The sequence below is a fragment of the Vigna unguiculata genome, chromosome 10 (genome assembly GCF_004118075.2).
Source record: "Vigna unguiculata cultivar IT97K-499-35 chromosome 10, ASM411807v1, whole genome shotgun sequence".
Classification (NCBI taxonomy): domain Eukaryota; kingdom Viridiplantae; phylum Streptophyta; class Magnoliopsida; order Fabales; family Fabaceae; genus Vigna; species Vigna unguiculata.
In genome coordinates this window covers 4,805,183-4,815,982 of record NC_040288.1, presented here as the reverse complement: position 1 = coordinate 4,815,982, position 10,800 = coordinate 4,805,183, and the positions used below count along the sequence as shown (strand labels likewise).

General features: G+C 40.2%; 1 non-coding gene across 1 annotated transcript; it reads right to left on the bottom strand.

Moving 5' to 3' along the window:
- Positions 1 to 436: 436 nt before the first annotated feature.
- TRNAK-UUU lies at positions 437 to 509 on the bottom strand. Its single transcript has one exon. It is a non-coding gene; the product is annotated as a tRNA-Lys (tRNA).
- Between the last annotated feature and the right edge of the window lie 10,291 nt (positions 510 to 10,800).

Genomic DNA, 10,800 nt, shown 5'->3' with positions numbered 1-10,800 from the left:
AAAAGAAGTAAACTGTCATACCTGGTTCCAAGGGAAGAGAGCCCCAGTGAAGTAAACCGAGGGCACGAAGCAAGGTATGGTGGGTGCCAGCTACTTTCACTTGTTAGGAGTAGGGGCTGAAAAGAGCTCTTTGTATAGGTTGGGTTTGCTGGGCTTTGATGCTGACCTTCTTTTTTTGAAAAGGGGAAGGTTTGATAAAGGAGCTTTTAAGCCCTTTTGCTGGATTGTTGGTCTGCAGCCCCGCCCTATAGAATAGAATGAATCCAATAAGGAGAGGCCTATGGATGACCGAGCCACTCTTATACTACTCCTTACCTCACCCCCTTCTCACTTAAAGGGCGAAGTCGCTGAAGCGAGTCTAAAGGCCAAAGAGTGATCTTTGAACGTTACTACGCATCCTTATTAATGAATAGGTATAGTGTAAGGTAGGTTTGTTTGGGTATAGCAGGACTTGAACCTGCGACCATTAGGTTAAAAGCCCAATGCTCTACCAACTGAGCTATACACCCCCAAAAAAGATAGATAGTAGTAAATAAAGATTGGTGCAGAAAAGAGGGCGGCCCCTCTTCTCATCATATTAAAGGGGCGCAGCTCTGTATGAGGCTCGTACTGCGGAGCAAGCGAAGAATAAGGGCGCGCGTTAGCACTCCTGCAAGAAAACGGCCTTACTCAACAAGCGCACCTTTATTAGTAAGTTGTTTCCACTCATTGAAGATTCTATCTACAAAAGAAGGTCAACGGGGGATACTAAAGTTGCTCTCACTGACACCATCTACGAGAAGGTGAGGAGGTCGTCTTTCTTTTCTTTCCGGCCGCCATACGGTTCGCCTTAAAGCCGGAGAAAGGGAGGAGCAGTTATCTATGTAATTACGGTCTTTGTTGGCCGTTGTTCCGGTCGAGCACTCTCTTTTCTTTGCTTTGTTCAATAGAGTCTTACCAAACAAGACTGACTTCTTACCAACCCGCGAAGGGTTGTGAAGTTGGACCAGGTACGAAGAATGAATCTATATCTGTGTACAGTACGGAAGTTGCTGGCCGGCGGCCGCTCAACTGTTCGAGCGCAATACAGTGGTGGTTGGTTCCGATTCGACAAGGGTAGAATGCCTGGTCGAAGGTCCAGTACAGTAGGTAGCAGGCGTGTTCGTTTTGGCTCCCGAGCGAGAACGAGAAAGAGGCGCTGCACCATTCTTGCTGCTATGTACGTGAACCTTGACTTGAGAGATTCATCCAATGGAACCCACACTCAAAGGAGGACCACAAGCTCGGGGCTCGACGAAACATAAAATATCAGCATTAAGAAACTGACTTATTGGGGTTAGCAGTGAAAGAAAGAGCCCGGCATTCATATGAATAGCTTAGTCTACTAAAATCAAAGAGGGACCAGCCTCATCGTGGTAATTATCGTTCACCTCTAATGTGACACGTTCCCTCCCAGTTATATGATCCACGGGATCAGTCGGCTAGAGAGCGGGGCTATTCTTCTTCCGGGGAGGGAAAGTCGTCCCCTCTACTGATCGAACCCTCAGTTCGGGGGTCTTCGTCAACATGTTTTGAGGCTCCAGTCTTCGGCGGGTCACCATTACTTGACTTAGAAAGGCGAACATCTAGGCAAGGGAAAGCGCAGTGCGCCTGGTGCAAATGGCTTTTTTCATGATATACCAATCAGAATGGAGGACCCTACCTACGTACATGATTGATAGAAGAACTACGTAGGGGGTCGGTCAACTTGATGCGGGAGAGGCATGAGTGCAGTTCGATCTTGTGGTGTATTCGTTTGTAGTGAGTAGGGCCTCTTTCTCGTTGATCAGTTCGCCTCTGCTCTATTGAAAGGTCTCCATTCCTACGGCGGTTTTGTCAACGAACGCGTCTCGGGCCGGATTGACTAACCTAACCCTTACTTAAGGGGGCCTTGCCATAGTTGGGTGCTCTGCTTTAGTGTGATTTACGAAGGCTAGGCTAGTAATACCAAAAATGAAAAGAGATCGGGGTCGATAGTTGGCAAGGAACTTGATCCCCCCAAAACACAAAAGGGGCAGCTGCGGTCGAACTCGAATTCTGGAAATCAAATAAGTCGGGGCCCTTTTACCTTACCAAGTCTACTGGATAGAAATTAGCAGATCAGGTATAGATACAGGAAAGGCTTTCTCCCTCAGTGGAATCGGTGGAACGCCCTGCTTCCGGCTAAGTATACAGAGTTGGGTCTACCGTTCGTTCCACCGTTACCTCTATTCTATTCCGATCTTTCTTTTCTCCTTTGCTTCCTTGTCTCGTCTATCCTTCTCTGCCTTCAGCCTGTCTTTGAGCTCTATCCCGTCCTTCCTTTGGCTTGCCCTGAGGATTGACTCTCCAAAGTCAGTCGATTTGATCACTGTTCGGTTCGAGTCTTCATCGATCGGGTGGATCTATATGCTGAGGGGGGATGGAAAGGTGGGTGAGTCATGGCTGTGGACAGAGAGAAATAAAGCGGTAGTCTTCCGGTGGAATAGATTTATAGTAAGTGTCTTCTTTCCTTCTCTTCTAGTAAGCGCCGTCAGGTCTCTCTTCTTGGGATATCTTGATCACCAGAAAGGATAGAGATCTTAAGTAGACATGCTTTAGGCATCGATCATCTTCCTAACTACATGGTACTCCCCCTCCCATTACTAGAACCGACGAAAGGGGGTGGAATAAAGAAAATGAGGAAGTGTCCCTTAGAGAAAGAGAGTCCGCTCTCTCATTGTCTGATTGCATCGTAGAGCGTCTGCACCAATTGCTTGGTTGCAGTAGCAGCCCCCTTTCTCCTTCTTTCATATGATAAATTAGAAAGATTTTAAATAGAGTAAGTGTAAGAGCGACTTCAATCTTTATTCGCTAAAAAAGAGAAGCTGGGTTCCGATAATAGTAGTTTCATCTGGATTGGGTTAGTGTTCAGTGTACCTATGCTTCTTTCGATCTGCTTTCTAGTTATGAATAAGACTCGTCTTCAAGTTCAAGTTAATATCATAGATAAAGATAAGAAGTGAAGAAAGACAGAACGAATCTCTTATCGCCATCTTTATCTTTCTAGCAATGCTCTCAACTATTATCTTATTATATATAATACATATCTTTCTTCTCTTCTGCTCTTTGCTATCATAGCCACTTCTACATCAAACTGTGCTGCAACCTTAATCCTAAGAAGACGGGGTAGGACTGGAGTCTTAGGGATCTCTTTAGAATGTGGTGTGCCCTTGGCCGGGGCAAAAAGACAAAAATGATTCTCGAAAGTGGTAGCTCTGCGAAGGTTCCATCTACAGAGCAGGTGGAGAAGGTCGGCGGGCTTCATCTAAGTCCCTATCGGAGGTTCCATAAGGTACATTCACTTTGTTGGGAGGTGTAGACGCTTAAGCTGGGAACGGCAGTAAGGTCCCTCTTGAGATTTGTCACTTCTTGCTTGGCTTGTAAGGTTGTGGCAATAGGAGGTTGGAGCGATGCATGATGGCCGGGAAAAGACGTAGCGCTTTAGAGAAATCGAGATTACACCCTTTTTTATATTATATCCCTGTCACAGAGTTTGGCCAGAAAAAAGGTCACGCTTTGGCCTATAATGAGATAATTAGTTTATGCACGTGGTGGAGCGGGCAGTCTTATGCCCTGGTAATCAAAGAAATGAGTAAAACGGCCCAAATAGCCAAATCGGTAAAAATGGCATAAGAGGCTTTTTATAAGTCCATTATGACGGTTCAGGAGGCTAGAACCGTTGACCTTGAGGATGAAGCATAGCGCTGCTTAAGTTAAGGAAGAGTTCGCTTTTCTTTTGCCGTAGGAGTTGCCGGCAGGTCTACCCCCTCGGAGACGGGTAGATCATCAGTCTGACTACTAATCAGGCCAGCGGAAAGCTAGGCCCTTTCTCACCTGCAGCAAATGAGGAGGGAGGCTGCTTTTAAGTGACTTGACAAAGGATTGGAACTAGGCCAATGCCAATCTCATCTATTGCAGCAAAGAAAGAGGAAAGGGGCGAAGCGTTAGTTTGAATTGAAGTAGAGGAGATGCCATACGGTAGGAGGCAATAATGAATTAAGCCGGTATGAATGGAGCCTTGTTTATTAGGCTAGATCGATGTGATGTATATTTATTGGCTCTAATCCTCGGGGCACCCTATGGCATATCCTCTTTAGAAAGAAGGTTTCATTAGCACACTTCAAATGGCTTCGTTTAGTGTAATCTGGCAACTGCGTATTTGAGAAGAGTCTTTACTATGGATGGGGATATTCATAAAATCTTCCTATTTTATTTTGATTGCATAGGATAGAAAGATGAAAGAGAAAGACAAGTAAATGAAAGGCAAGTCACGGGATCAGAGGATTAGACCGATGTACCATAATAGTGCAGCAAGGAGGAGAGACTAAGCAATCAAAGGGATGCAAGCAAGTCAGCTGTTTCGGTACGAAAGCCTGACAGCAAGCATTCTCGATTGAAGCATGAAAGAGACTTTTTTCGGGGTTTAATAATTCAAAAAAGAAGTAGTGCTTTATAGAAATAATGGATTAAAGCGGTTTTCTTGCTAATGAGATGAGGGGAAGAGCTGCTTTCGGTCTCGGTCCAAGGCATTCTCTCAAGTAGCAAAGGCAAGACGGAAAAGCAGGTGTTGTCGGCCTTTCCGCTGCTATTGGTTTACCGCTACAGGATTTGCGCTCTCCAAGCAAGCATTAAGATCAGGCATGTAGGAAGTAGGGTAAAAAAGTAAGCATGAAGCTTTGACATAAGGTTTGTCTTCCTCTACCGACCGATGGTCTCAACAAAGAGCTCTGTGTCGGAGCGCACTTGTTTGACAGAAAATCGCCTGGCGGCCAACACTCTACCGCCAGGCGCCTCCTGCGAACAGTGGCTACTGCTGTCCTGTTGTTGATGAGCTGCTAGGCAGTAGTCTCAGTGCCGCGGTGCGTGAAAAATTGCATGATACCTTCTGCCTTTTCAGCCATCCTTGGCTGCTAATGCATTTCATTTGAGTCCCTCTAAGGTTTGAACCCACACCCATGCAATTGCCACTCAATGTCAAACCATGCAACCAATTCATATCTCATACTAATCAATACAATTCAATTATTATAAAACTCCACAACTTCTTTAATACACATAAAAATAATACAAATTTAATAACACACAAAAATAGCATACAAAGGACTTGAACCCAAGTCCTCTCACACAATCAAAGTACTCTCAACCACATGAGCTAGCACTTTTCCACATCACAACATTCCGCATTTATTACCTTAAAGATTCCTTTTTACCCGCATTAATTAAATAATTATTTAATTTTTCTCGGGTCTTACAGGTACGGGACGGATATTTATCCAGCGGGTAGGGTACGGGTAGTAGTTCCCCCGTACCCTACCCGCCCCGTTGACATCCCTACTTATATGACTCATTACTCTTTATGTAAATATTTGTATTAACTAGTTGATTTGTTTCCTTTATGGAGTACATGTTGTATATATAAATATGACTCTTCCTATCAGTAATAACATACAGAAAAGTTGCTCCCTATTTTCTCATTCTCTATTAATCCTTCTATTCTTCTCTCAATTATTAGCTTTATTTTATAAAAATTTAATTTTATAAAATCAAATATTTATATTAAATTTAATTATCTTTTTATAATTTTAAATTAATTTAATAAATATATTATAATTTTAAACTTTTAAAATCATGTGCCCTATGCGTTGCACAAGTATAAATACTAGTTTTAAACATGTTTCAGGATAGCATGAGTTATTTATATCATTTGACATATTTCCGCTTCAATGTTAGCTGAAAAACACGATGTTTGTGTTATGCTTTATATCATTTGACACATCTCCTTCTTAAATATTTAAAGTCATAAAATACTTTTTACCATAATAACTTAATTGCCATATTTTAAAAAATAAATATGCACGTACTTAAAAGCATTGATTAAACAATTACGATTATATTTTTTTACTAAGTATGTAAAAGTGAAATCCCTAGTAAAAGTTCAATCTATTTTTATTTTCATTTCTTATTAGAGGGTGGAGGATCATAGATAGACATGTCAAAGTGAGCCAACCCAACTCACATGGGTTGTCTCACCACGAGCCGGGTTGAAAATGAGTGAACCCAACCTGGCTCACTTTATGGTGAGCTAGAAATTTTGCAACTTGGTTCAACCCACCACGGGTTGGTGGATTAAGTGGGTTGACTCACCAACCCACATAAAAAAATTATTATCTATTTTTAAGTATTCAAATATTTAAATAATTTTTTAAGCAACCCATGAGATGACAATCACAGTAAAATCAAGATCCAATGTCTTCATCATGCTCATCACTAATATATGATGAATTGTTTCCAAGAAAGTGTCTATATGGTCCAAGAAAACATGGCTAATATTATACATTTTCATTCATGCTACTCAACAAAATATAAATAAAAACTATATATTTTTGTTATGCTAATTTAGAAAAAAAATGTTTATTAGACGGTTGCTTGAGTAATTTACTGTAAAGATTATAGTTAAAGATTAAAGTATCAATTTATTTAACTTGATAATCAAATTAATTAAACATTTAAATTATTCAAATATTATGGAGAAACATTATAGCATTTAAATATATGAAATTATGAACCTATATAATTAGAAGTAGTAAATAGTTATTAAAAAAAATTTGAAAATGTTGGTGGGTTAAATGGATCAACCCACCTTCAACCCGGCTCGAACCCGTTTAACCCGTGGGTTGAGTGAGCCGGGTTGAGTTCAACCCACTTTCAAAAAATTGATTTTTCTCAACCTAACCTGACTTGAACCCGTGGTGAGCCATGTTAGCTCACATGTTGAAACTTATTTTGACATCTCTAATCGTATGTTCAAGGAATAATTTTTATTTCTTCATAAAACCAGTGAACTCTATGTGACTAAGCTTAAGTACAAGCAAGTTATTAAGGCTTACATGTAAAATATTTTCTAACATTCAGAAAGAATGTAAAATAATAGTGATATTAGAATAAAGGGAAATGAAAGTGAGTATTTCCATTAGTATGGTTTTTCAATCTCACTGAACAATGTTGAACAACACGAAAAGTATCTTCACTTATCTTAGAAGAGTTACTTATGAGGGGTGCAAACAGAGGCACCTAGTGTTAGTGTTGCAGTGTCATGCGGGGATGAAGGAGGAGTTGAGCCTTATGACTTTTGTTTTGAAGAAATTGGGTTGGGTTGTACATTCTACATGGTGCACCCCTTTTTATTTTTCTCATACTTGTGCTTTTTTTCGTTTTTATTTGCTTTTTGTTGTGCCATTTTATTTATACACCATTGTCGACGACCTTTTATTTGTTTGTTTTTTATTTTGTTTTTGGCTATGTTGTTTCCACCTCTATGCTTTACTAATTCACACCACCATTTTTCTTTTTCTTGTGGGTAGAGCTATCAATTTGGCCTAAGCCACAGGGTTTGCTCTTGGCCCACATGGGTTAAGGCCAATAAATTCCACTGGGCCAAAACGCTCACATTAAGGAAGCCCACAAGACCAAAAACTCCACAAAACCTTTGTAGGCCAGAGCCAGTCCATGGACTTTCTTCTTAAACATGAAAAATATATTAGTTTTTAAAACATATTAAACTTTTTGTCTTCGGCTCATGACCAACACGTCTAGGACGTCTAGGTCATTAGGCCGACCAGGCCCTCTAGGTTGTTGGGTCGGCCAAGCTTGCCTGGTTCGTCAGGTCAGTCAGGCTCGTCTGATTCGTTGGGCCGAAATGACCCGTCTAGGTTGTCGAGACCAACCTGTCTAGGTTGCTAAGACCAACCCGTTTGGTTCGTCGGGCCGAGTTGGTCCTTCTTGGACGTCAGGCTGGACCGGTGTTTTTGGGTCTTCAGCTTGTCTTTGTCGTTGGCTCAGGCCGGCCTGTCTGGCTCTTCATGCCAGGCTGACCGATTTGGATCATCGGTCTGGATCGACCCGTATAGGTTGTCGGGCCAAGCGAACCCATCTAGCTAGTTTGTCCAGGATGGCCCATCTAGGTCATCGGCCCGAATTTGCGTTGTCGGGCCAAGCAACCCTATCTAGGTAGTCGGGCCAAGTAGGCACGCCTGGGTTATTTGCCTGGGCCGACCTGAAATGGGTCGACTTGATCTTGTACTTTGACTCAAAGTAGTACTTTTAGGGGGGCTAACCCACCTTAGCCCTACCCCTAATCCACCTGAGAGGTGGCTTTGGGGGCTAGGGTTTTTTTTTGCCCCCTCATTTAGGGGACCTTAAAATGGGACTTAATGAAGAGTGAGTCAGGGGCCAAATTGACACCTCTACTTATGTGCTAGTCTTTTCTAGCCCTTCGGGTATGGTTGACACGGCCCGACCAATAGGTTTTCCTTTGACATTGCATTTCTGTGTTATTTTTAGTTAGGCAGTGTGTGCATAGATCTTGGGGAGTTGTGATAGAGGGCAACCTATTCACCATTTGTTTAGAAACTAGTGTTTTCAAGCCGTCATAACTTAAATGTCATAGTCGATTATGTCATAGTTGAGAATCACGTTTCTTTTCCACTTGAAAAATGTGTTTTGTTGCTGCCATAGTGGCTGTCAATACAAACATCTTGTTGCGGTTCATATTCACTTCCATAATCAACCGTCTTTCAGGATGAACAACATTGCATTTGTTGTTCTAAATTGTTATAGTCAAGCCCTTTTATTGAAGTTGTCCTATACTCAATAGGTCATTCTTGAGTTCAGGAACGTAATACACCTGAGAGATTATATGTTTGATACCATTCACAACCATCTAAATGTTGCCTTTCTCCATCATAACAATACGTACATCATTCTTGAGCTTTACTTTGTGGCAAAAATTCTCAACTAGTTGTGAGAACCATTCTTTATTACCACTCATGTGGTTATTACATCCAAACTCTAGAAACCACTTATCCTTCTTCCCTTCCTTAACATCTACGAGGGCCATTAACAAGAGTTCACCCTTTTGTTCCACTTCATCTTCTACTTTAGCATAGTTTGCCTTATTCTCCCACATAGGACACTTGTATTGAAAGTGCCCAAGTTTGTAACACTTAAAGCATTCAACCTCCGCTTTGTTAAATGGTTATCTTCCCTTTCCTCTATTTCATAAAGATCCTTTACCTCTTCCTCTTCCACTACCTTTCCCATTTTTTTCATTTGTCACAATGTGCATAGCCTGCTCTTCTTCTACAACAAGCAGCATTCGTTGTTTGTGAAGTTAATCTATTGTCATCACTTCCATGTTGTTAGATTCTTCAATGAAGTACACAATGTAATTAAACTTTGTTGTCATAGATAGCATAATTTTTGCAATTATGACGTTCTCCCACACGTTTTCAGTGCATGCTTTCATGCTTTTAGCAATCTTCAAAGTCCAAGCAAAATGTGAGTTCACTAATTCTCCCTCCTTCATTTGCAGCGATTCAAAGTCCTTGCGCAAAGCTTGTAGTTGTGTCCATTTAACACCTATTGAGCCCTGAAATTTTTTCTTCTTTGAGTTCCATATGTTTTTGGATGTTTCATCATTAAGAATAGTAACTAAAATTTCTATATCAATTGCTTGATAGCAATAGTTCATAATATTCATAGATGCTTAACTTTTGTTCCTCCATTAACTTGATTTCTGCTTTTGTTGCATTGACTTTATGAGAGACATCTTCAATTCCATTCTCTACCAAATTTCAATACTCCTTTGATAGAAGAAATTTCTCCATCAACTTTGTCTAGTGATCATAGTGTCCATAAAATATAGGAATTGTTGGCTGCACATACTATACTTGAATTCTACTATTGTTTCACGGTTTTCAAACACTCACATTTGTAGTTCACACATGTTTTCTCTCACTCTCACCCCATTTCAGACCCCGCACAGATTGTCTCTCACTCTCACTAGATGTTAGTCTCACTCAATTTTTGGTCCCTGTGAAGGAGCTTTTAGCAAATTGAGAACCCTAAACACAACAAGTAAGATATTTTTTTGAAATTCAGTACTTAAGATTTGTTACTGAATACAAGAAGATAATACAATCTTATAGCCCAGTAAAAAAAACAAAATCTCAACCCACTACTTTTACATAGTAAACATGGATAACTAGATCATGAGCTAGATTTAGCTCCATCTTAGTAACCAGAAGCGACTTTAGAGTTTAGGAGGATCAAAAGCAAACTTAAAAAATGAGACATTTTATTTAAAATTTATTTTGAGTTTTTTTAATGCAAAAAATTAGGCCTTTGAATATCATTTGATGAAGAAAAGTGCCTAGAATGTATATCCTTAGGAAAATCTATATCATTGATTTTAATAGAACCTTTTTTACACATAAATTTCTCAAATTTGTATCAATATTCTTCCATTGGCTTGGATCATATATATTTTTATCAATAGTAGGATCATCATCTAATCTCTCAATCTCCTCATTATTATCATGGGTTTAAGAATCAGAATTATCATTATCAATAACTACTTCTTTTTTCTATTGTTGGTTTCACCTATATCTATTTTGTTATTATATTTCCTTCAAATAGAACCCACATGTATTTTCTGTTAGGATATTTTGTTTTATGGTTATGCACATTTCTGCACGTTAGTTTCTTTTAAATTATTTAAATTCATTTATCCTTAATTTTAGGAGTTAGTTATCATATGTAGAACATGGGTATGTTATGATTTAGTGGCCTATAGTTTAGGAGAATATTTGTTATGTATAAAACTTATAAATAGAGATGGCAAATAAACCCGTCCCGTGGGTATTGCCCGAACCCGTCCCCGTTTTGACGGGGAATCCCCGCATTGACTGGGTATGGGTATGG